We start from the raw sequence: 25,529 nt of genomic DNA on the forward strand, positions 1-25,529 counted from the left end.
CCTCTAAACATTTTCACAGTAAAGAATCTCTTCAGGAAGAGAAGAGATCTATCATTAGGTGTGAGTCTGAAATAAATCAACATCAACTCTTTTGAGGGAAACTAATGCCCTTGTGCCAAACTATTCAACAAGTCCTCTTTTTAGAAGGGTCCAATTGTCTGCTAGTCTTTTCTTCTTTTTCTCTTTCAGCCAGGTTGCTGGGGGAACACTCTGTGTGTGCCCCTAGCTCACCTCTCGGTGAGAAGTGAGTCTGGTAAAATAACACAGTGTGGATGCAGGAGGAAGCCTGAAATAGCATCTCGAAAATGAGGAAGAGGAGACCCTGAGCCACAAAATGATTTGCCCAAAGTCAGACAGTCAGAGGTGAATCCAGGAAGTAACCCAGGCTTCTTAAAGGGAAACTCAGTGCTTTTTCTACAGGATCACTGCACAGTTGGTCAGTCAGCAGCAAGAATACAGTGCAGGGTAAGAAATTTAGCAATCTCAACTATTGATAAGCATGCTAATATTGCAGACTTATGGAGGAGCAGAGTGTGCCTCTCCCCTCGTTCTGCCCCCTTTGGCATCCCAGGATTCCCTGGGAGTCTCACCTGCCCACCCCCTGCCAGGCAGTTAGGAATGTTCTAAACCCGCACCTCTTTCCTTCTTATTTCCCAGCCCTGTCCTGCCACACACTCCTTTATCTTAGCTTGTGGGATCGTAGTTCCCCAAGCAGGGACTGAACCCTGGCCCTAGGCAGTGAGAGTGTGAAGTCCTAACCTCTGACCGCCAGGGAATTCCCAAGATACATCTTCTGATTGATAATATGCTCCCTTCTCAAACAAAATATTTTTTGTTTTTCTTATTTTCATCTTCTGTTATTTCTGTATTTTTCACATACCCCTTTTCCCTCTCACACACCAAAGTGTTTGACAGGTAAGTACTCTGCTTCTTGTCAAACAGTCTGTACAGCTTCCATGGTAATAACATCCCTGAAGCTAAATTGTGTGCCACTGCAAAACTTCTGTACAAATGTAACACTGGAGGACAGAAGAACCCTTGCATATACACTTAATCCTCAGCTCCATTTGTGTATAACTACTGGGATATAGAAAGTATTTTCCCTTTTAACACTAGACCTGGTGTCAGCAAACTTTTATTAAAGCACCATATATTAAATGTCTTCAGCTTGGCGGGCCATATGGTCTTTGTTGCACTGCTCGACTCTGCATTATTGTCTAAAAGCAGCCATGGACCATATGCAAATGAATGGATGTGGCTGTGTCCTAATAAAACTTTACAAAAACATGTAGCAAATTGGATTTTGCCTGCAGGCATATATTGTCCAACCAAAAGACCCTGAGATATCTGTGGAATGTCTTATTCACATTTGTATCTTAACAGTATTAGATATATTAGATATTAGATATCTAATTAGATATATTTTCTTAAATAAAACAATAGATTTACTTAATAAATGCTACCAGTGTTTCTTTATACATCTGACACCACCACTCTTAATCTGTCCTTTCCCTGCTTGTAACCAAACTAACTTCCTCCTCCTCTGACCTGAGACACAGTGAGCCACACCTGTGGGTGTCAAAGTCCAATGGGCATCAGAATCACCCAGGAGGCTTGTTAAACTAGACATCGCTGCGAGCCACCCCAGGTGTTCTGACACGGCGCCAAGAATTTGCATTTCCAACAAGTTTCCAGGTGATGCTGTTACTACTGCTCTGCAGACCACACTTTTGAGAACCACTGAGTTACAGCAACATTAACGGTAAGGGGAGTAAACTCTACTTATTCTTTCGGAAGACAGTGGCTGTAGCAGACCTCGCTTATCACATGTGAAAATAATGTCATGTCTCAGGGAAAATATGTTACTCTTAAAAATCTGGAGTGTGCAGAGAAATGTCCTCAAGCCAGGAGTTAGGAACCCAGGCTGTTCTTAAGAACAAGTGTCTCATCAATTCCAGATGGTATAGCTGCTAGCTAGCCAGAACCCATCCTACCTGGGGCAAGTGACAGAGCAGCCAACCTGCCAGCCTGCAGTCCTTAGCCCAGAAGATGAGGGTGTGCCAACAGTCCTGCTATGATGGGTGGGGTGTGCAGTGCAGCTGATGGGAGCCCGTCAGGCGTGTCTGTAAAGTCCAACGTGGCTTCCCTTGAAGCAGCATGGAAATCATACTGATTGTTTTTGTTTTCTCTTTTAAAATGGAATGCCACCCTTTTCACTCAATTTTTTGAAATGATATACATCCTTCAAAGGTCAGTTCAAGGGTATTATGAAAAAGAGTTAAGGCAAACCTTGACTATCAAAACAAGACGTCTGGAGGACATGACTGATCCTTGTGAAATACACAGAGCTAGCTGTGACTGCTTTTTGCAGATATGAAAAAAATGCTCACTCATAACGAAAAGTAATTCCTCCAAAATGGCTGAGTTGGCTGGACTATCAAGAAGATATTTCATATACAGATAGATAGTATTTATATTTTTTCTTAGCTTGCAGAAAGCTACTGGTAGACATTCAGCTAACAAATCACATACTGCTCTAACACCAGCTAAAAGTCAGATAAAAGCCAAAATCCTTTTTAATGGAGGTAGGGATTTTACAAACAACGGTATAATAAGTTACAAATGTTTGGAAAATTCCAGTAATTCACATGGCGTGACAGAATTAAAATACAAATTACCAACTCTGTATATTAAATATGTATCAGTCATCAGTGAATTTCCGGGCCTTCTCCACCAGTTTTTATGAAAGGAGGTTCTTTTCTGGTGCTAGAGTAGCAAAACTGGTGGAGGGTCCGAGATTTTGCCCAGCTTGCAAGCTAACAGACCGTCTCAGGGATGCTGGCAGAAGACATGAGACAAAAAAACTGCATGGCTCAGAGCCCAGGCAGAATGAAGTATGGACATCATGATTACGTCAGTTTCTCTGCATCCCAACTCCCAGGAGATGAAGTGGCCAGGCCAAGCTAGATGGGGGGTTTCTGCATCACAGCTGAGGACCCTGAGCTTAGGGAACCCAGATCTTTTATAAGGACCTGTAAGCCAACTTTCCCTTTGTCCTAAAGGGAGACACTGTGTTTATTATACTGAACAATAAGCAGGTCCACCTTTTACTCTAGAGAGAGATACTATCATTATTTTCCAGGTTGTTTGCTATACAATTTCCTTGAAAAGATTATCCAGAAAAAAAGGGTAGTTAGTGCTCCCTCACAAGTTGTGCAGAAACTTGAGAGAACCCTGGAGAAGTGTCTGCCAATAGTAATAACACCTTTTCCCACAGACTAATCAGCAGAACGATCTGATCATTTCCTGTCCTACACAATCAATGGGTTATTAGCACTTTCAAAATCTTTCTGATATTTGCAGGCTGCGTTCAAAACACACAAACAATAAAGCAAAACACAACAGAAGTAAAAAACCTTGCTGAAAAATTCTGCCTTGGGTATTGCAACTTGCTTATGTAGAGCTGCCCTCTCACACAGCTGCATGATTCTTTTGGAGTAATCGTCTACGAATTCTGCTTTCTATGATGTTTGATGTTTTTCTCTTGATTGTTCAGATTAAAAAATCAAGGATGCCAAAGCCAGAAAAATCTTCTAGCCAGGGTCTAAGCAGTGTGGTCAGAAAGCTGACACCACTGTGAGATCTGGCCATCAGGGGCATGACACCAGCTGATCCCCACAAGGACCCAGGGAACAGCTCACTCTGGGCCAGATGACAGCGGTTGCGCCCCAGGGCCTGGCTGCTTGAGGTGGCATTACTCTAGTTCCAGTGGGTGCCGGGTTTGACAAGCAAAGTTACTTCTATATCACCAGGGATATAGTCCCCTATGGGTGCAGAAGAGAAAACTTCTTGTTCATTGCGGGGAGGGACATCTGTCAATTCTAGTGAAGGAAATACAGGATCCTTATGTGGGTAAATAAAGAATCTCCAAGGGACCCACCCATCTTTCACAAACGCCATCTCACAGGTAAAATCACCTACAAAAAACCAAAAAGAAAACCAAACAAATCAAGTCCCATTAAATGAAATGAATTCCTGCACCTAACCAGGAGCTGCAGTTCCCACTGGCTGGCTCACTTCACTTGGATCCATATACTCGGTTCTGGGAGGCCCTAATTAGCTATGGAGCTAAAGTCTATGACAGTAATTGGCCAGGATTTTTTTTTCCCCAAATGATAGTGTGAACTATTTTAAAAAATGAAAAATAAAAATAATCCCAGAGTAAGACCTTAAAAAATGTGCTTGGGTTTATAATGTGACCCTGTTAAATGCTATTTAGTACTATAATGTGCTTTTCACCTTATTAATACTAAAGAGAAAATCCAAAATATAACAGAGTTATATTCTTTAAGTTCTTAGAAACATACTCATATTTTTGCCATTTCTGTGGACAAGGCTACGATTCTTTCCTTCCATTCTCACTGAGGCCTCGTATTTTATCATAACCCACTCATCCTTTCCTTTCAGATCTTAGAGGCCTAGCCCGCTGGCTGAATGACGTCCATAAAAAGCAATGTTATACGAAGGGAAAGACCTGTGAACAGTTCAACTGTTGGAAGCTACCTCTTTCTCCTCATTCCATTCTGCTACCTGACTCAAGACGCTGCCAGTGTTTCTAACAAACAAAGGGGAAAATGAAAAGTATGGAAACAAATAAATAAACCAGCAAAATCTGAACTGGATTAATACCAAGAACCCAATTTATAAAAACTTATATAATCAGAAGCTAATCGTCAACTCTAAACACAAATTAATGTGTTCCAAATTTCTATAAAAATAACTTACAACTACCATCTGGCAAGCCCTGCTTGTCTCAAACACAATCTAGTTTCACAAACCTGAAAAAACAGCAGTGAGACCTGACTTCTTCCATCATGAAACTTCAAACAACTTTTATCGAACTTCTTAAAGTTAACAATTTTAATAGATATTGCTTAACAATTACATGTTTTCCACATAAAAATGGTCTCTCTTTACAAAGAGTTAAATCCCATGTTAGTCTCCAACTTCTTCTTAGTTAATATCCCCCAAAGGCAACGTATCTTTCTTTTGATAAAATAAAAGGGACACACAGTTTTCACTATAAGGTTACAGTGGATCTACGGTCTGTACTAAAGAAGTAACTGGCCATTTGCATGGGTCAGGGTCAAGTTAGGGAAGCAGGGCCCATACCAGTTAGTTCAGTTGAGAGAATTTAATGCTGACGGAGATCTAGTTGCAAAGGTGGTGGAAACCCAGAAGAACTAAACCAGGGCAGGAAGCTCCTTGCCATTAGCAGCGTTAGCACAGGGTGATCTAATCACCGGGGACTGGGGGACGGGGGTAGGTGGGAGGATGGATAAGATGCAGCCCCTGCCAAAGACCCCTCCCAAAGAGAAAGGGAGAAACAGCCCAGCTCTGCCCTCTCTCCACCCTCCTATCTCTCACCAGGCTGTGCTTGGGGAAAGCCCGCCCGAAACAAGGAGAGGGGGTCTGCCTGTCCAAGCCACGTGCCAGCAGAGAGAGGAAGGGCAGGTGCATCTGAACGCCACCAGCACGTGCTGGTGCGCTGTCAGGAGGCAAAGCCAAGTCAAAAGTCTTCAACATTCACTGCTTGTGAGTGGGGACATATTCTAATCAGCCTCCAGAAAAGGAAAAATGATACGTTCAGATACGGTTCTGTAAAATGTATTAAATAAAAATACATAAATATTTACACTAAATAATAAACCTGTCAAAAGATTACCCACCCAAATTTTCAACTAAGAGGGACTGAGGACACAGGGGCATTGTTATCTATGAGAAAACTAGTAATAAGCATCTTACATCCCTATCAAAGAAGTCCTCGCTCTTGCCAAGTTACAACAGACAAACTGTCACTTAGAATCAATCTAAATGTCTCTCATGAGCCTAGAAATTCTGTCCGTAGTATCCTCAGTCCGTCTCTCCTCAGACTGCCCGCTCCAACAGCTCCACACTTGGTTATCTGCAGACTCTTTTGTAAGAAGCAACTGCTAGTTTTAAGTCTCATTAACCATTCAGAAATCTCATTATTAATGTGAATATGATAGTTTTAATTTTCTCTAAGCTAAAACATGACAAATGAGCATAATTACCATACTCTCTGCCTGGCACATAAGAAAAACCTGTAAATGAGCCATGCCACGACCTGCGCATCTGTGCCTTATTATTAGCGAATCTCAGTTTTCATGCTGATGCGTTAGGCTCCCTTTATATTATGTAAATCCAGGAAATAATTATATAAGCTTGGACATAAAATAACTATGCAACTTGTTAGGTTGTATAAGACTTGTAGACTTTGCTAATTTAACAATGCCAGTTGTAAAGTTAGGTTACACCTAAGTAAACAAATAAAATCTCGAAAGTTAACGAGTCTGCTATCATGTTCAATGATGTTTGTTTTCTCTCAATAAGGTGTTAATAAAGCCTCTAGATGGTGTGCAAAGTTTATCAGGAGAAAGAAAATCAATATACTCCCACAAAAAGCAAAATCACGTCAGATCTTTGCTGAGAAGGTTGGTTGCTGCCTGTAAGCATCACAACCACTGACAAAACCTTACAGAAGGCTTTCCGCCTCCTCCAAGGCCGCCCGTCCTTCGGTTAACATCAAATAAATAGATAATATGCATATAAAGAAGCATGCACATGTGCACAGGCATGTAAACGCACCAGACACGCAACGTGCCAAGCCAAGCCATTCTAAGCAGGAAAAAGTCTTAGCTCTGAACTCAGCAAGCACGCAGCTTTCTCATCTCACCACTGCGTCAGGTCCAATGGCGCAGTCATTTTCATATCAATAAAATTGTTATATTCCAAAAGAATTTTTAAAATTTTATCCTATTACCAAAGTTAAAAGTATAAGCTAGGTCTGCTACCTAGTCCAATGTATAAAATAAAAATAAAAATGAAATTCTAAAATCCAAAAGGCGAGGAGGAGCTTCAAGATGGCGGAAGAGTAAGACGCGGAGATCACCTTCCTCCCCACAGATACACCAGAAATACATCTACACGTGGAACTGCTCCTATAGAACACGTACTGAACGCTGGCAGAAGCCCTCAGACCTCCCAAAAGGCAAGAAACTCCCCACGTACCTGGGGAGGGCAAAAGAAAAAACAGAGACAAAGAATAGGGACGGGACCGGCGCCAGTGGAAGGGAGCTGTGAAGGAAGAACGGTTTTCACACACTAGGAAGCCCCTTCGCGGGCGGAGACTGCGGGTGGCGGAGGGAGAAGCTTCGGAGCCGCGGAGCAGAGCGCAGCAACAGGGGTGCAGAGGAAAAAGTGGAGAGATTCCCGCACAGAGGATCGGTGCCGACCGGCACTCACCAGCCCGAGAGGCTTGTCTGCTGACCCGCCGGGGCGGGCGGGGCTCGGAGCTGAGGCTCGGGCTTCGGTCGGAGCGCAGGGAGAGGACAGGCCCGTGAACACAGCCTGAAGGGGCTAATGCGCCACGGCTGGCCGGGAGGGAGTCCGGGAAAATGTCTGGAGCTGCCGAAGAGCTAAGAGACTTTTTCTTGCCTCTCTTGTTTCCTGGTGCGCGAGGAGAGGGGATTTAGAGCGCCGCTTAAAGGAGCTCCAGAGACGGGCGCGAGCCCGGCTATCAGCGCGGACCCCAGACACGGGCATGAGACGTTAAGGCTGCTGCTGCCGCCACCAACAAGCCTGTGTGCGAGCACAGGTCACTCTCCACACAGCCCCTCCCGGGAACCTGTGCAGCCGGCCACTGCCAGGGTCCTGGGATCCAGGGACAACTTCCCCGGGGGAACGCGGCGCGCCTCAGGCTCGTGCAACGTCACGCCGCCGGCTCGTGCAACGTCTCGCCGCCGGCTCGTGCAACGTCACGCCGCCTCTGACGCCGCAGGCTCGCCCCGCCTCCGCACCCCTCCCTTCCCCCCGGCCTGAGTGATCCAGAGCCACCGAATCAGCTGTACCTTTAACCCCGTCCCGTCTGAGCGAAGAACAGACGCCCTCCGGCAACCTACACGCAGAGGCGGGGCCAAATCCAAAGCTGAACCCCGGGAGCTTTGTGAACAAAGAAGAGAAAGGGAAATCTCTCCCAGCAGCCTCAGGAGCAGCGGATTAAATCTCCACAATCAACGTGATGTACCTGCATCTGTGGAATACCTAAATAGATAACGAATCACCCCAAATTGAGGAGGTGGATTTTGGGAGCAACGATATATATATTTTTTTCCCTTCTTCTCTTTTTGTGTGTATGTGTATGCTTCTTTGTGTGATTTTGTCTGTATAGCTTGGCTTTTACCATTTGTCCTAGGATTCTGTCTGTCTGTATTTTTTTCTTTAACTAAAAATTTTTTTTCTTAATAATTATTTTTTATTTTAATAACTTTTATTTTATCTTCTTCTTTCTTTTTATTTTTTCTCCCTTTTATTGTGAGCCATGTGGAGGACAGGCTCTTGGTGCTCCAGCCAGGAGTCAGGGCTGTGCCACTGAGGTGGGTGAGCCAAGATCAGAACAGTGGTCCACAAGACGCCTCCCAGCTCCACGTAATTTCAAACAGCGAAAATCTCCCAGAGATCTCCATCTGAATGCCAAGACCCAGCTCCACACAACAATCATCAAGCTACAGTGCAGGACACCCCATGCCAAACAACTAGCAAGATAGGAACACAACCCCATCCATTAGGACAGAGGCTGCCGAAAATCATAAGGCCACAGACACCCCAAAACACACCACCAGACATGGACCTGCCCTCCAGAAAGACAAGATCCGCCTCATGCACCAGAACACAGGCACTAGTCCCCTCCACCAGGAAGCCTACACAACCCACTGAACCAACCTTAGCCACTGGGGACAGACACCAAAAAAATGGACACTATTAACCTGCAGCCTGCGAAAGGAGTCCCCAAATACAGTAAGTTAAGCAAAATGAGAAGACAGAGAAACACAGCAGCAGATGAAAGAGCAAGGCAAAACCCCACCAGACCTAACAAATGAAGAGGAAATAGGCAGTCTACCTGAAAAAGAATTCAGAATAATGATAGTGAAGATGATCCAAAATCTTGGAAATAGAATGGAGAAAATACAAGAAACGTTTAACAAGGACCTAGAAGAACTAAAGAGCAAACAAACAGTGATGAACCACAAAATAAATGAAATTAAAAGTTCTCTAGAAGGGGTCAACAGCAGAATAACTGAGGCAGAAGAACAGATAAGTGACCTGGAAGATAAAATAGGGGAAATAACTACTGCAGAGCAGAATAAAGAACAAAGAATGAAAAGAATTGAGGACAGTCTCAGAGACCTCGGAGACAACATTAAACGCACCAACATTCAAATTATAGGGGTCCAGAAGAAGAGAAAAATAAACGGACTGAGAAAATATGTGAAGAGATTATAGTTGAAAACTTCCCTAATATGGGAAAGGAAATAGTCAATCAAGTCCAGGAAGCACAGAGTCCCATACAGGATAAATCCAACGAGAAACACGCCAAGACACATATTAATCAAACTATCAAAAATTAAATACAAAAAACAAATATTAAAATCAGCAAGGGAAAAACAACAAATAACACATAAGGGAATCCCCATAAGGTTAACACCTGCTCTTTCAGCAGAAACTCTGCAAGCCAGAAGGGAGTGGAAGGACATATTTAAAGTGATGAAGGAGAAAACCCTACAACCAAGATTACTCTACCCAGCAAGGATCTCATTCAGATTTGATGGAGAAATTAAAAGCTTTACAGACAAGCAAAAGCTAAGAGAATTCAGCACCACCAAACCAGCTTTACAACAAATGCTAAAGGAACTTCTCTAGGCAGGAAACACAAGAGGAGGAAAAGACCTACAATAATAAACCCAAAACAATTAAGAAAATGGTAATAGGAACATACATATCGATAATGACCTTAAATGTAAATGGATTAAATGCTGCAACCTAAAGACACAGACTGACTGAATGGATACAAAAACAAGACCCATATATATGCTGTCTACAAGAGACCCACTTCAGACCTAGGGACACATACAGACTGAAAGTGAGGGGATGAAAAACATATTCCATGCAAAACCTAACCTTACACCTAAAGCAATTAGACAAAGAAGAACAAAAAAACCCCAAAGTTAGCAGAAGGAAAGAAATCTTAAAGGTCAGATCAGAAATAAATGAAAAAGAAATGAAGGAAATGATAGCAAAGATCAATAAAACTAAAAGCGGGTTCTTTGAGAAGATAAACAAAATTGATAAACCATTAGCCAGACTTATCAAGAAAAAAAGGGAGAAGATTCAAATCAATAGAATTAGACACGAAAAAGGAGAAGTAACAACTGACACTGCAGAAATACAAAGCATCATGATAGGTTACTAGAAGCAAATATATGCCAATAAAATGGACAACCTGGAAGAAATGGACAAATTCTTAGAAATGCACAACCTTCCAAGACTGAACCAGGAAGAAATAGAAAATATGAACAGACCAATCACAGGCACTGAAATTGAAACTGTGATTAAAAATCTTCCAACAAACAAAAGCCCAGGACAAGATGGCTTCACAGGCAAATTCTATCAAACATTTAGAGAAGAACTAATACCTATCCTTCTCAAACTTTTCCAAAATATAGCAGAGGAAGGAACACTCCCAAACTCATTCTACGAGGCCACCATCATCTGATACCAAAACCAGACAAAGATGTCACGAAGAGAGAAAACTACAGACCAATATCACTGATGAACACAGATGCAAAAATCCTCAACAAAATACTAGCAAACAGAATCCAACAGCACATTAAAAGGATCATACACTATGATCAAGTGGGGTTTATCCCAGGAATGCAAGAATTCTTTAATATATGCAAATCAATCAATGTGATACACCATATTAACAAATTGAAGGAGAAAAACCATACGATCATCTCAATAGATGCAGAGAAAGCTTTCAACAAAATTCAACACCCATTTATGATAAAAACCCTCCAGAAAGTAGGCATAGAGGGAACTTTCCTCAACATAATAAAGATCATATATGACAAACCCATAGCCGACATCATCCTCAGTGGTGAAAAACTGAAAGCATTTCCACTAAGATCAGGAAGAAGACAAGGTTGCCCACTCTCACCACTATTATTCAACATAGTTTTGGAAGTTTTAGCCACAGCAATCAGAGAAGAAAAGGAAATAAAAGGAATCCAAATTGGAAAAGAAGAAGTAAAGCTGTCAGTGTTTGCAGATGACATGATACTATACATAGAAATATACTATACATACTATACATAGAAAATCCTAAAGATGCTACCAGAAAACTACTAGAGCTAATCAATGAATTTGGTAAAGTAGCAGGATACAAAATTAATGCACAGAAATCTCTTGCATTGCTATACACTAATGATGAAAAATCTGAAATTGTTGAGTTTATTTACAAAAATAAACTCAAAGAATGTACAGTGGAGAAAAGAGAGCCTCTTCAATAAGTGGTGCTGGGAAAACTGAACAGCTACATTTAGAAGAATGAAATTAGAATAGTCCCTAACACTATATACAAAAATAAACTCCAAATGAATTAAAGACCTAAATGTAAGGCCAGACACCATCAAACTCCTAGAGAAAAACATAGGAAGAACACTCTATGACATAAATCACAGCAAGATCCTTTTTGACTCACCTCCTAGAGAAATGGAAATAAAAATAAACAAATGGGACCTAATGAAACTTAAAAACTTTTGCACAGCAAAGGAAACCATAAACAAGACGAAAAGACAACCCTTAGAATGGGAGAAAATATTTGCAAATGAAGCAACGGACAAAGGATTAATCTCCAAAACATACAAACAACTCAAGCAGCTTAATATCAAAAAAACAACCCAATCCAAAAATGGGCAGTAGACCTAACTGGACATTTCTCCAAAGAAGATATACAGAGTGCCAACAAACACATACAAGAATGCTCAACATCATTAACCATTAGAGAAATGCAAATCAAAACTACATTGAGATATCACCTCACACTGGTCAGAATGGCCATCATCAAAAAATCTAGAAACAATAAATGCTGGAGAGGATGTGGATTAAAGGGAACCCTATTGCACTGTTGGTGGGATTGCAAATTGATACAGCCACTATAGAGAACAGTACAGAGGTTCCTTAAAAAACTAAAAATAGAATTACCATATGACCCAGCAATCCCACTACTGGGGATATACCCTGAGAAAACCGTAATTCAAAAAGAGTCATGTACCAAAAAGTTCATTGCAGCTCTATTTACAATAGCCAGGAGATAGAAGCAACCTAAGTGTCCATCAACAGATGAATGGATAAAGAAGATGTGGCACATACATACAATGGAATATTACTCAGCCGTAAAAAGGAACAAAACTGAGTTATTTGTAGTGAGGTGGATGCACCTAGAGTCTGTCATACAGAGTGAAGTAAGTCAGAAAGAGAAAAACAAATACCGTATGCTAACACATATATATGGAATTTAAAAAAAAAAAAAGAAAAAAGAAAAATGGTCATGAGGAACCTAGGGGCAAGACGGGAATAAATACACAGACCTACTAGAGAATGGACTTGAGGATATGGGGAGGGGGAAGGGTAAGCTGGGACAAAGTGAGAAAGTGGCATGGACATATATACACTACCAAACGTAAAAAAGATAGCTAGTTGGAAGCAGCCGCATAGCACAGGGAGATCAGCTCCGTGCTTTGTGACCACCTAGAGGGGTGGGATAGGGAGGGTGGGAGGGAGGGAGACGCAAGAGGGAAGAGATATGGGAGATACGTATATGTATAACTGATTCACTTTGTCATAAAGCAGAAACTAACACACCAATGTGAAGCAATTATACTCCAAGAAAGATGTTAAAAAAAAAAAAAAAAAAAACCAAAGGCTCTGAAAACACAAATTTTTTTTTTTCTAAACTTGGCATGAAAATTCATTTATGGCATAACCTGACATGAACTGGCATGACATTATTTCTGGTCTATATTTATCCAGCCTAGTGTGACTATTCATGCTTTTCACTGCAAAATTACTATTTTTTAAAAAAATGACAGGGTGTAGACGTTCCTGGAGATATTTCAGTTAAAATGTATGAACTGCAGGGCTTCCCTGGTGGCGCGGTGGTTGAGAGTCCGCCTGCCGATGCAGGGGACACGGGTTCGTGCCCCGGTTTGGAAGGATCCCACATGCCGCGGAGCGGCTGGGCCTGTGAGCCATGGCCGCTGAGCCTGTGCGTCCGGAGCCTGTGCTCCGCAATGGGAGAGGCCACAACAGTGAGAGGCCCGCGTACCGCAAAAAAAAAAAAAAGTATGAACTGCAGAATATTTCTAATATCTAAAAATTTCTAAATTTAAAACACTACTGGCCCCCAAGTAGTAGATAAGTGGTTACGATTCTGCAACATAAAATTGTCTTAAATTCTTACTAATCCAGTAGGATGATCCTTGAAGTTCTAGACACAGTCTTTTATGTGAATCACTACAATGGTACCTTTAGTTCAGTCCAAATGAATAATTTTAGTCTACTTGAAATACGTACATAAATAAATCCATGTGCACTTCCTACATTTCCCTTTATGCCAGACATAAACAATTTGAAAACTTTTAATGCCACCTACCTTCAAGAAGTCTAACTTCAAAACAAAAGCCACAAATACAATGATTATCTTCCCCTCTACACCTGGATTGTAAGCTCTTCAGTGTGCCTTGACGAGGGCTTATTCAAATGTAATACTACTCAGTCACAATTGACTACTTGTAATTTACAAATAAAAGGGGGAATTGTTAAAGGAGACATATCAAATGATTCCTGAAGAGTAAACTAGAAGGTTTGGGGTCATTACTGACGCTTATAAAGTGCATGAGTTTACATAAATGTCTCTGTTCAGGCGGGAAAAAACAATCCTCATTCTCAGCTCAGGCAGCTGCTCAGACACCCTCAGACCCTGTTCCTCCCCTTCTCAGCCCAGGGTGAACTGGCATTTCTGGCTTCTCAATCAGAACACAACATCCCTCCACTTGCAGCCACAGCGTGAGAACCTGTCCAAGAGTGAAGCCAGTGCTCAGAAGGAAACAGGGACAAGAGATGGAGAGGGAGAGCCCATGACCACATTCCTGTCCTGGATTTAGCTATGCCTGTGGCCCAGTTAGTTTATTTACATCCACCTCAAGAAATAACCACGCTTCTGGGGATTTTTCCCTCCAATGTTTACTCATTCAGAAACAAGTGTGATATCTTCTCCTTGCTCAGCCCTCAACTAAAAGCTGAGGATACAAAGGTAAACAAAATCTCTGCAAGAGTCCATAAGCCTGAAGGATAACGAGACACATCAACAAATATTTAAACAAAATTAAAACATGGTAAATACCTTCCAGACACCTGAACACTCATCTGGGCAGGGGCGAGAGAACAATGTGCAGCTTATGGAAGAACGGGAAGGCTCAGCTTTGAAGGGATAGTTCAAGTGGGTTTTAAACGGTCAGAGTTTGCCAGGTGGAGATGGTAGAGAAGAGAGCTCGGGAGCAAAGGTGCGTGAGAACTTGTGCTGGGGGATCAGACTCGCCGGAGCCTGGGACGCCTGGGCAGGGGAATGATGAGAAATCTGTAATTCTCTGTGCACATAAACATTGGTCACACCCCATCAAACTCATGCTAGTGCTTTGAGAACCTGAAATGTGCTGCTTATGTGACTCTTCACTGTCATTCTTCAACGATAGAAAGGTGTGACAGCCAAGAATAGGAACCACGACTATTTCCTTGTCACCAATTTTGAACGATCACGTTTTCAAAACAGGTGTTTGATTTTAACTTAGCAGTGCATGTAAACTTCCAAGACAAATTTCCACATTATCTTTCAGACTGGAAAACAGGGATTTTCTTTTTCCTTTATTATCTTGGAGAAAGCTTTCACCCCAGTGGTTGTGCCCTAGATATTACATCACTGCAGAATTTTGAGAGCAAATGCTTTGACTATGGTTGTTACTATTTCTCAGCTTGTGCATAATCATCTTGCTCTTAACATCCCTTAAAGGCCCTTGACTCCAATCTTTCTGGAACTTAAGGACAGCTTTCAAAGTTGTATTTGTTCCATAGCGTGTTGTGAGCTGAGGGGCACCCAATGGCCAGAGAACACAGCTTTTCCTGACATCTAACTTATTCTCGGGAATTACTAGCCATTTCAGGAGAATCTGGTTAATTATTTACACACACTACAGCTGTTAGTCTTCTTTACCAAGGTCTGACGTTCAGTTGACTAGCTAGTTGCTCCAGCATGACTTGCCCTGGATTGCCATCAGCATTCCAATAATGTCTAATAGTGTTAGCTTCCCTCTCACCACAGCACAACAGCAGCTACTTATGTGATGTCATCTGCTCAGTGTAAAAGTCAAGCATATCTTTTCTTTCAATTTTGTAGCCCAGCCAGACAACAAAAGACAATATTCATTATTCTAATTGTTCTTTATTTCCTTTAGAAGCTAAAGGTTTCATAAGCTCTCATAATGTGTCGGCTTGAAGGAACATAACGGCATCACAGCATCTGCTAGTTTCATGTTTAAGCAAAGCTTTCCCACTTTTGTTCTCTGATAAATAAAATGAGATGTTAAAATATTTTGTTCTTAACAGAATGTTTCCTTTGTAATTTTGATTACTTGAGTCAACCTTCCAGAGAGGATACATAAACAAGTATCTGTTAGCTGATAGTAATCTGCAAGACACTGAGGAGACGGGTCATACTTTTGAAAGTTTGCAATGACTCACCATCCCTAGATGAACTGTGTTCCTACCATTTTCTAGGCACTCTCTAGAAGTTGGCAGTTATTTCATGTTTGCTTCTAAATGTGCAAAAAACTTATTCCAATCAACAATGGTAAATAATGTAAAGGAACTAGTTAATCATATTTTCCTGGTTCTTTATCCTCCATATTAAACACAGGGGCCTGAGCAAGGCTTCTGAAGCCTTTCCGGCACTCACCTGTCTCACCAGCTTTCCCTCCACATTGCTGTCCCAGTCCTGCCAGAAGGACCTTTTCTTGTCACCCAGAGGACTGCACTCTCTCTCGTTCTGGTTCCTTGCACAAGATTTCCTACTACCTGGACTGTCTTCCTTCTCCCACTCATTTCAATCTCCCAAGTGTCCTTCATGCCTCAGCTTACTTGTCACCAGCTCCTGAAGCCTTCCTGATTTCCCAGGGCTGGGTGAGAGCTATTTCCACATTATCTTCTGTTTCTATCCTGCTCTGTGTTTAGTGCCTTCGGAGCCCTTACCTGTGGGGCTGAGAGCACCTGCTTGTCTAGTGGACTCATCACAGGGCAAATGAACTGAGGGCATTTCATGCTGGTGCCTGGTACAGGGCCTGGTACACTGTAGGTGTCAGAGTGGTCGAAAGAATGAGCTCTCCCAGTGTATTTGAAGAGCAAGAAAGAAGGATGAAGAAGAAGTCTCCTGGGCCCGGGGGCATGCTCTGGGGAAAGTGATGGACAGGAAATTCTGAATCACAGCCTTCTGTATTCCTGGGAATTGTGTTCGTTCCTCTATCTTTGCCAGCCTGTGCCTTCCTCTGAGCTTTTATTGCTGCTGTGGTTCCTGCTGTTGAATCTACTGTGCTGCTTGTTAGGAAAATTGCCCCCAATCCCTGGATCCAGTGGTGGCAGAATGATGCTGTCACTTTTCTCTCGTAGCCAGAGGCTGAGAAATGCAGCCACTGTAACTTCAAAGTGTCCAGTCTAGACATGGAAAGTGCAAGAGAAACATAGTTTTGTGTAGCAATAATTCACAGAATGATAACATAACTTGCTTTTGGCTACAAGCAAAGAGAGATATGGAACAATAAAAAAAAAAAAAAGCCTAGCTTTAAAACATTTTAAATGACTTTAGACTTGGAATCTAAACTTTTTTTTTTCCCTCGAAAGCCCTTGTTTCCTTTGGCAAGTAGGATTTAAAGCTTCTTTTTAATTCCTGTTTTCTTTACTGCAGGCAGCACAAGCAACCATAAACACTCCACTCAAGATAAAACTGGACAAAGGCAAGTCCTTTATATACTTTAATAGTTTCCTGCATTCTCTGCATTTATTTTATTTCCTCATTATAAAAGGAAAAAAATAAAGTACAATTCATAAATTTACCTATGAACTATATACATACAGGAAAACCAAGATGAATAGAATTTGGAAATAAATATTACAGAGTGATTTTTTTTACTTTTTATTAAGACAAGTTTTTAGAAGAGTTTTAGGTTAACACCAAAACTGAAAGGAAGGTACAGGGATTTCTCCTATACTCCCAACCCCCTACATGCACAGCCCCCCTATTATCAACATCCCCCAAGAGAGTAGTACATTTTTCACAGTGATGAACCTATACTGACACGACATAACCACACAAAGTCCACAGTTCATACTACGGTTCACTCTTTGTGTTGCACATTCTACAGGTTTGGACAAAAGTGTAATGACATGTATCCATCATTACACTATTTTACAGATTTTCACTACCCTAAAAATCCTCTGTGCTCCAACAATTCATCCCTCTTCCATCTCCCAAGCCCTGACAGCTACTGATTTTTTTTTTTTATTCTCCATAGTTTTGCCTTTTCCAGAATGTCATATCGTTGGAATCATACAGTATGTAGGCTTCTCAGATTGGCTTCTTTCACTTAGTTATATGCACATAAGGTTCTTCCAGGTCTTTTCATGGCTTGATAGCTCGTTTCCTTTTAGCACTGAGTAATATTCCATCGTCTGGATGGACCAGTTTATCCATTCACCTACTGAAGGACATCTTGGTTCCTTCCATGTTTTGGTAGTTTTGAATAAAGCTGCTATAAACATCCATGTGCAGATTTTTGTGTGGACATAAATTTTCCAACTCCCTTAGGTAAATACCAAAGAATGTGATTGCTGGATCATATGGTAAGAGTTTTGTGAGAAACCTCCAAACTATCTTTCAAAGTGGCTATACCATTTTCTTTTTCCACCAGCAGTGAATGACAGTTCCTGTTGCCCCACACCCTCTCCAGCATTTGGTGTCGTCAATATTTGAGACTTTGATCATTCTAATAGGTGTGTAGTGGTATCTCATTGTTGCTTTCATTTGTGTTTCCCTGATGACATATGATGTGGAGCATATCTTTAGATGCTTATTTGCCATCTGTATGTCTCCTCTGGTGACGTGTCTGTTAAAGTCTTTGGTGTATTTTTAAATTAGGTTGTTTTCTTTTTGTTGAGTTTTAAGGAATTTTGGTGTATTTTGGAATTTGCAATTATTTTCTCTCAGTCTATGGCTTATCTTCTCATAACCTTGACATTGTAGAGCAAAAGTTTTGTAGAGAAAAAGTTTTGAATTTTAATGAGGTCCAGCTTATCAATTATTTCTTTCATGGATTGTGCCTTTGATGTTGTATCTAAAACATTGTGCTATGCCCAAGTTCATTTAGGTTTTCTCCTATGTTATCTTCTAAGAGGTCTATGGTTTTGTGCTTTACCTGTAGGTCTATGATGCATTTTGAGTTAATTTTTGTGAAGGGTGTAAGGTCTGTGCCTAGGTCCATTTTTTGCATGTAGATATCCAGTTTTTCCAGCATTATTTGTTGAAAAGACTATCTTTGCTCCATTGTATTGTCCTTTGCTCTTTTGTCAAAGATCAATTGATTATACTTATGGGGTTTATCTGGGGGTTCTCTATTCTGTCCCACTCGTCTGTCTGTCCATTCTTTCACAATACTACACTGTCTTTGCTGTGGCTTCATCATAAATCTTGAAGTCAGGTAGTGTCTGTCCTCCAACTTTGTCCTTCTCTTTCAATATTGTATTGCTTATTCTGGGTCGTCTTCTTCTTCATCTAAACTTTAGAATCAGTTTGTTGATATCTGTAAAATACCTGCTGGGATTTTGATTGGAATTACATTGCAAGTATAGATCAAGTTGGGAAGAACTTACATCCTGACAATATTGAGTCTTCCTATCCACAAACATGGAATATCTTCCCATTTACTCTTACTTCTTTGATTTCAATCATCAGGGTTTTATAGTTTTCCTCATATAGGCTTTATACACATTTTGGTAGATTTATACGTGAATATTTGTTTTGAGATGCAAACGTAAGTGGTATTGTGCTTTTAATATCAAATTCCACTTGTTCATTGTTGTTATACAGGAAAGCGATGGACTTTTATTAACCTTTTATCCCACAACCTGCTATAATCACTTATTAGTTCCAGGAGTATTTGGTTTATTTTTTTCTGATTCTTTTGAATTATCTGCATAGATGATCATGTCATCTTTGTATAAAGACAATTTTATTTCTTCCTTCCCAATCTGTAAACCTTTATTTACTTTTCTTTCCTTGTTGTGTTAGCAAACTCTTCCAGTATGATGCTGAAAAGCAGTAGTGAGAGGGAATTCCTTACCTTATACCTCATCTTAGCAGGAAAGCTTCTAGTTTCTCTATATCAGGTATGACACAGTATTTTCTCTATGTCAGCATAACAAATTACAAATGCAAGAAGTAAAAACCCAATCAGCCATTCTCCTTATGGAATATGTATAGATGTGTGTAGGCATGTATGTTTTATAAACATGTATATTTCTCATTGACTGGTCAATTTAAAAGTCAAATAAATTTATACTATCTATCTTTCATAGTAAGTAAAATGATAAGGAAAAAAATCAAACCTTTTAAGTCATGAGAGTACCATTAAAATAACATATGTTAATGTTTATACATTTATCCCAATTGTTTTGAGAAATGCATGTTATGTTGGAGGAACAAAGATGAAGAATGTCCCTGAGACTGCATAGTCTAGTAGGAAGGAGACATATAAAAATAAACATGCAAACAAACAAAATAAGGGATTGTGGAGAAATATCAGTGTGACCCTCTTTACCTCTTAAGTAGGCTTATCATTAAGCCTACTTAAATCTCAGAGAAGGCATCTGTGCATGGTTTGTGTGTGAGGGGAAAGTCTCCAGGGTAGTTCTAGGCCACTGCCAGTGGGGACCAGGCAGCAGACCCCCCTCCACATCCGTGCAGGAGAGACTCCTCCTGATGATGGCTGGTAGCCCTGGGGTCAATTATACCATTGGGAAGAATTTTTTTTTTTAATCTAAAGAAAATTCTTAAGGAAATATAACTGGGACACAATAAAGTGTTTTAATCAGGTTTAGGTGTAATTTGAGAACATAATTTAAGAATTTAAAATTTCAATTAAAAACAAACAAAAGAAATGTATACTGCTCCAAGAGTGAAGGCAGAGTAAAACTATTAATAAAATGGAAATCATGAGTGAAAAGATCAGAGCCATGAATGTGAAAATGAGTACATCAATATGCAAATCATAAACAAAGAGAAGAATTAAAGAAATAACACAAAAGATCTTCTGTGAGGTAAAGCATTGACATTTGTAAGCTACCCAAACAAATCCAAACCATAGAATAAGATAAAACAACATCCTAATTCACATGAAGAAACTAGTGTACATTAATTTGAAAGGCCAATAAAGCTACCAGAAAAGTAATACAATATATTGATTTACTCATGAATGATGCAAAAATTCAAAATATATTTCTGACAAATTAATACTAGCATTGTAGTAAAATATGAATATGCCTTGAACATTTGTTTATTTATTTAGCAAATATTTACTGAGCATCATCTCTGTGCCGGATATTATTCTGGGTGCCAAAGAAACAATGATAAACAAAACAGTCATAGTATAAACATTCTAGGTTGAGGAAAAGACCATAAACAAACAAATGAATATGTGATACATTTCCAGACAGTGAGGACTGCAATAAGAAACTAAGGTAGGAATGATGTATTTCGAAGTACAAGGATGCAACAACCTTAACAAATTTGTCAATTTAATTCATACTATCCAAACTTAAAGGAGATACATGTGATTAGGTCAATGGTAAACCCAAATCACTTGATCAAAATCAGAAGCCATTCCTAAAAGTCCTGTATAAAATAAGAAGAAAATTCAGCTACACTAACACAAAAAATAATATTCAGCTACCATAAATTTAATAAAGTCATCTGTCAACAGGAAATCATTTCAACTAAATGAAAATGCTCACTAGTACTAGTATTATCCATGGTTGAAGAAGAAAAGAAAACAGAACACACATCATCAATGTTAAAAAAAATGACAAATTTATCTTTATTCTAGATGACATGACAACATACCTAAAAAACTCGAGACTCTATTAAAAGTTACAAAAGTTAATGAGAAAATTTTGTTACATGGATAAATACAAAGTATATAGTAAAAATTAATTGATTTTCCCTGTATTAGCAAAATTCAGTTAGAAAAGAAAATAGAAAAAAATCCCTTTCCTAATAGCGACAAAAGCCATAAAATAATGGTACATTTATTCAACAAGAAAGGCAAAGGATTTATTACAAGTATTTAAAATAAAGACTTGAGTAAAATGAAGAGGCAGAGTCCTGAATGTAAAGGTTATTATCAATGAAAAAATAGTGCTAGAATTTATATATACTTTTGGTTCAAGTCACATTGGAATCCTAGGTGGAATTATTTTGGTAGAAGAGAAGAAGATTGGCACAAAGATTTTTTTTTTTTTGTCATTTTTTTTAAAACATCTTTATTGGAGTATAATTGCTTTACAATGGTGTGTTAGTTTCACAAAGATTTTTTTTAAATCATATGAAAAATAAAGGTGTGAGAATTTACATTTTTGTATGAGGGTGAGGGTAACACCTAGGAGGTGTTACAACTTATTAAGCTATATAATATAATAATATAATATAATAGCCAAAGAAACATAGTATTTGTGTAGAAATACATAAATTGGCCAATGGAACAGAATAGAGAACCTAGAAATATCTGTAAATATATATGCAACTTATATGACAAAGTTGGCCTTTCCATTCAGTGGGACAAAGATGGGTTATTTGACAAATGGTGTGGGTATAACTGAATAGCTAATAGTTGGAGTGAATAAATGGTCAGCCATTATTAAAGAAAAGAATTCCAGATGGATTAAATATCTAAATATGAAAACAAACAACAAAAAGTTTAATAAATATTAAATGGAAAAAATTGTTGGTTAATTCATATAAATTGCAATGTGAGCAGTGGGGAGAGCTTCTTTGGAAAAATATAAATGAAGTCTCCTTGTATAAAGAAAATGCTCTGAATTTCAAAACTTTCTGCAAAGCAAAAAGACTAAAATGTTTATACAACACATACTAGACAAAGGGTTAATATACCTACTCTTAAAAAATACTTCTGCCAATTACATTAGAAAATACCAAACGGTCCAATTCAATACCAAATAGAATATGAGATGGCAAATTCAGGAAGAGAAAATTCAAAAAGAGTAATAACATGAAAAGATGCTTACCTTTACTGGTGGTCAGAAAAATGATAATTAAGAACAACAAGGACATGCCATTTTCACACTTGACTTTAACACACACTCACTAGCACTAGCATTCAATACTAGTGAGTGTATGTTAAATGAGAACACTGTGTGAGAGGGTGGGAAATGCCTCAACTTCTCTGGAAAATCATCACAGAAGTTTGGATGAAAATTTTAAATGTACATATTGTTTTATCCAGTTATTCTGATTCACAAAAATAATAGTACTGATGTATAAAAATTTACTCATTGGGATTTTACTTCAGTATAGTGTGTTGGACAGAAAGAAAGAACCCATCAAGATCAGATTTGTTCAATATTTATGTTATGGAATATGATGAAACTATTAAAATGAATGTTTGATCTATATACATGTATTGATCTTAAAAGTTTTATAGGAACTGCTATTATGTGAAAAAAGTTATGGTGAAATAAATATAGTATCATTACCATTTCAAGAAAGAGAATTAAAACACCCATACAAAGACAACCCTCAGAATGGGAGAAAATATTTGCAAATGAAGCAACTGACAAAGGATTAATCTCCAAAATTTATAAGCAGCTCATGCAGCTTAATAACAAAAGAACAAACAACCCAATCCAAAAATGGGCAGAAGACCTAAATAGACATTTCTCCAAAGAAGATATACAGAGTGCCAACAAACACATGAAAGAATGCCCAACATCACTAATCATTAGAGAAATGCAAATCAAAACTACAATGAGATATCATCTCACACCAGTCAGAATGGCCATCATCAAAAAATCTAGAAACAATAAATGCTGGAGAGGGTGTGGAGAAAAGGGAACCCTCTTACACTGTTGGTGGGAATGTAAATTGATACAGCCACTGTGGAGAACAGTATGGAGGTTCCTTAAAAAGCTACAAATAGAACTACCATATGACCCAGCAATCCCACTACTGGGCATATACCCTGAGAAAACCATAATTCAAAAAGAGTCATGTACCAAAATGTTCATTGCAGCTCTATTTACAATAGCCCAGAGATGGAAACAACCTAAGTGTCCATCATCGGATGAATGGATAAAGAAGATGTGGCACATATATACAATGGAATATTACTCAGCCATAAAAAGAGACGAAATTGAGTTATTTGTAATGAGGTGGATAGACCTAGAGTCTGTCATACAGAGTGAAGTAAGTCAGAAAGAGAGAGACAAATACCGTATGCTAACACATATATATGGAATTTAAGAAAAAAAAATGTCATGAAAAACCTAGGGGTGAAACAGGAATAAAGACACAGACTTACTAGAGAATGGACTTGAGGTTATGGGGAGGGGGAAGGGTAAACGGTGACAAAGCGATAAAGAGGCATGGACATGTATACACTACCAAACGTAAGGTAGATAGCTAGTGGGAAGCAGCCGCATAGCACAGGGATATCAGCTCGGTGCTTTGTGACCACCTGGAGGGGTGGGATAGGGAGGGTGGGAGGGAGGGTGACGCAAGCGGGAAGAGATATGGGAACATATGTATATATATAACTGATTCATTTTGTTGTGAAGCTGAAACTAACATACCATTGTAAAGCAATTATACTCCAATAAAGATGTTTAAAAAAAAAAAACACCCATACAAATATGCCTGCTTTTTAAAATGAGCACAGAAAAATGTATAAAAGAATAAACAGAAAAAAAAAGTTCACATTAATCATCTTGGGGGAATGAAACTGGGAGAACAGAGAAAATTTATTTTCTTTACATGTTTCTTGTTGTTTAAATTGTTACAAAGGGTATGCATTCTTTGAAAATAAAGTACTCAAAATAAAGATAAGTGACGTTGATAACAGCAACAAAGCAAAGACAAACTGATGGGCACTAGACCAGAGGATGAATTTTGGAGATTGTTGAAGGGCAGAAAATCAGGGGGAACACTGCAGAAGACCAAGCTGGCTGGGGAGCCAGAGGTTTAGATCAGAAAGGACGTTGCGCCCTCAGGCTTCAGCCTGAAGGGAATGGGCAGCCTGTGAATGATTTTAAGCAGGCAGGTGATATGATCAGGTTAGAAATAATGCATACAGTGCCTAGTTAGAGAATACACACAAAAGAACACTTCCTAACCCTCCCTTCGGAGCTAGAGGTCTCCTGCTCAGCTGGGATATTCAGTAAAAGACTTCCCTGAGTGTACGGGAAACACCAACCCCAATCTGGTAACCTGATCTTTAGTATATGACTCAAACTAAAGGTTCCCATGTGCTTTATCAAGCCACTGGTGTGTACTTTACTTTAGACCACACTTGTTATCTTTTCAGCTGATAAGCCAAAATGTGGTTGATTGATCAAAAATAATATTATAATTTCTAACAGTGCTCCAAACTTACTGAATTTTATTTGTCCTTAACTACTTTTCTCTGATTTATAGCTCCTCTTAATAATCAAATTTATATGTACTTGGTGTAAGTAATATTTGGTTAATTGTATGAAGGATAGCAGATTCTTAGGAAATCTTTCAATTTGTTATGAATTTAAGAAATTTACATTAATATATATTACTATTTATGTACTTTTATGTTTACATAGTTAACAATACTATTCAGCATTAGACAGTATGTGTGAAGGGCAAATTATATAAGTATATAAAACAACCACCAACCAGAATGTCTTTTGCTTGGGATTTCATATATCAGGCATTAGCCTAGAGGAGATGTTTATGGTTAGGTTATAAAATTTTCTGGGAAAAAGGTTGTTTATAATGAACATGGAGAAAGCACCTAAATCATCATACTTCAAAAGGAAGTCACACTGAAAACAACCCAAACACAAAATGTGCCCCTGATATTGTACTCAGATCAGCAGGTAGCTCACAACTGAAATGACCCATAAATCTTTACAACCTAGTCTACTTCTGTATATATAAAAGTGTAGGCTTCAGTTAAGTTCATGAACGACACCAAGTGCATACAATGAAATACCTAGTAAACTGAGATCTAGGTGACCAACATGTCTAACACAGTATTCTATTTCATAGACATATCCCATTCTCTCTGTTGGTGCATTAAATTAGATGAAGTTCTTCTCCCTATATACAGAGATCTATGTACTCATTAATTATAGTGACTTCTGCAAAAAAAAAAATATTTCTATACTGCAGGAGAAGCCTAGGAAAACATTAATTTTATGTTACTCAGGGGGTATATGCTTACAATCTTCTACTTAGAACAGGAGGT

At 39.2% G+C, this 25,529-nt stretch overlaps 1 protein-coding gene across 11 annotated transcripts in view; it reads right to left on the minus strand.

Moving 5' to 3' along the window:
* Positions 1-25,529, minus strand: part of AGPAT4 (1-acylglycerol-3-phosphate O-acyltransferase 4) — a 1,427,829-nt gene that overhangs the window by 699,423 nt on the left and 702,877 nt on the right. The window lies entirely within an intron of this gene.

This window comes from Globicephala melas, chromosome 14, assembly GCF_963455315.2.
Source record: "Globicephala melas chromosome 14, mGloMel1.2, whole genome shotgun sequence".
Lineage (NCBI taxonomy): Eukaryota > Metazoa > Chordata > Mammalia > Artiodactyla > Delphinidae > Globicephala > Globicephala melas.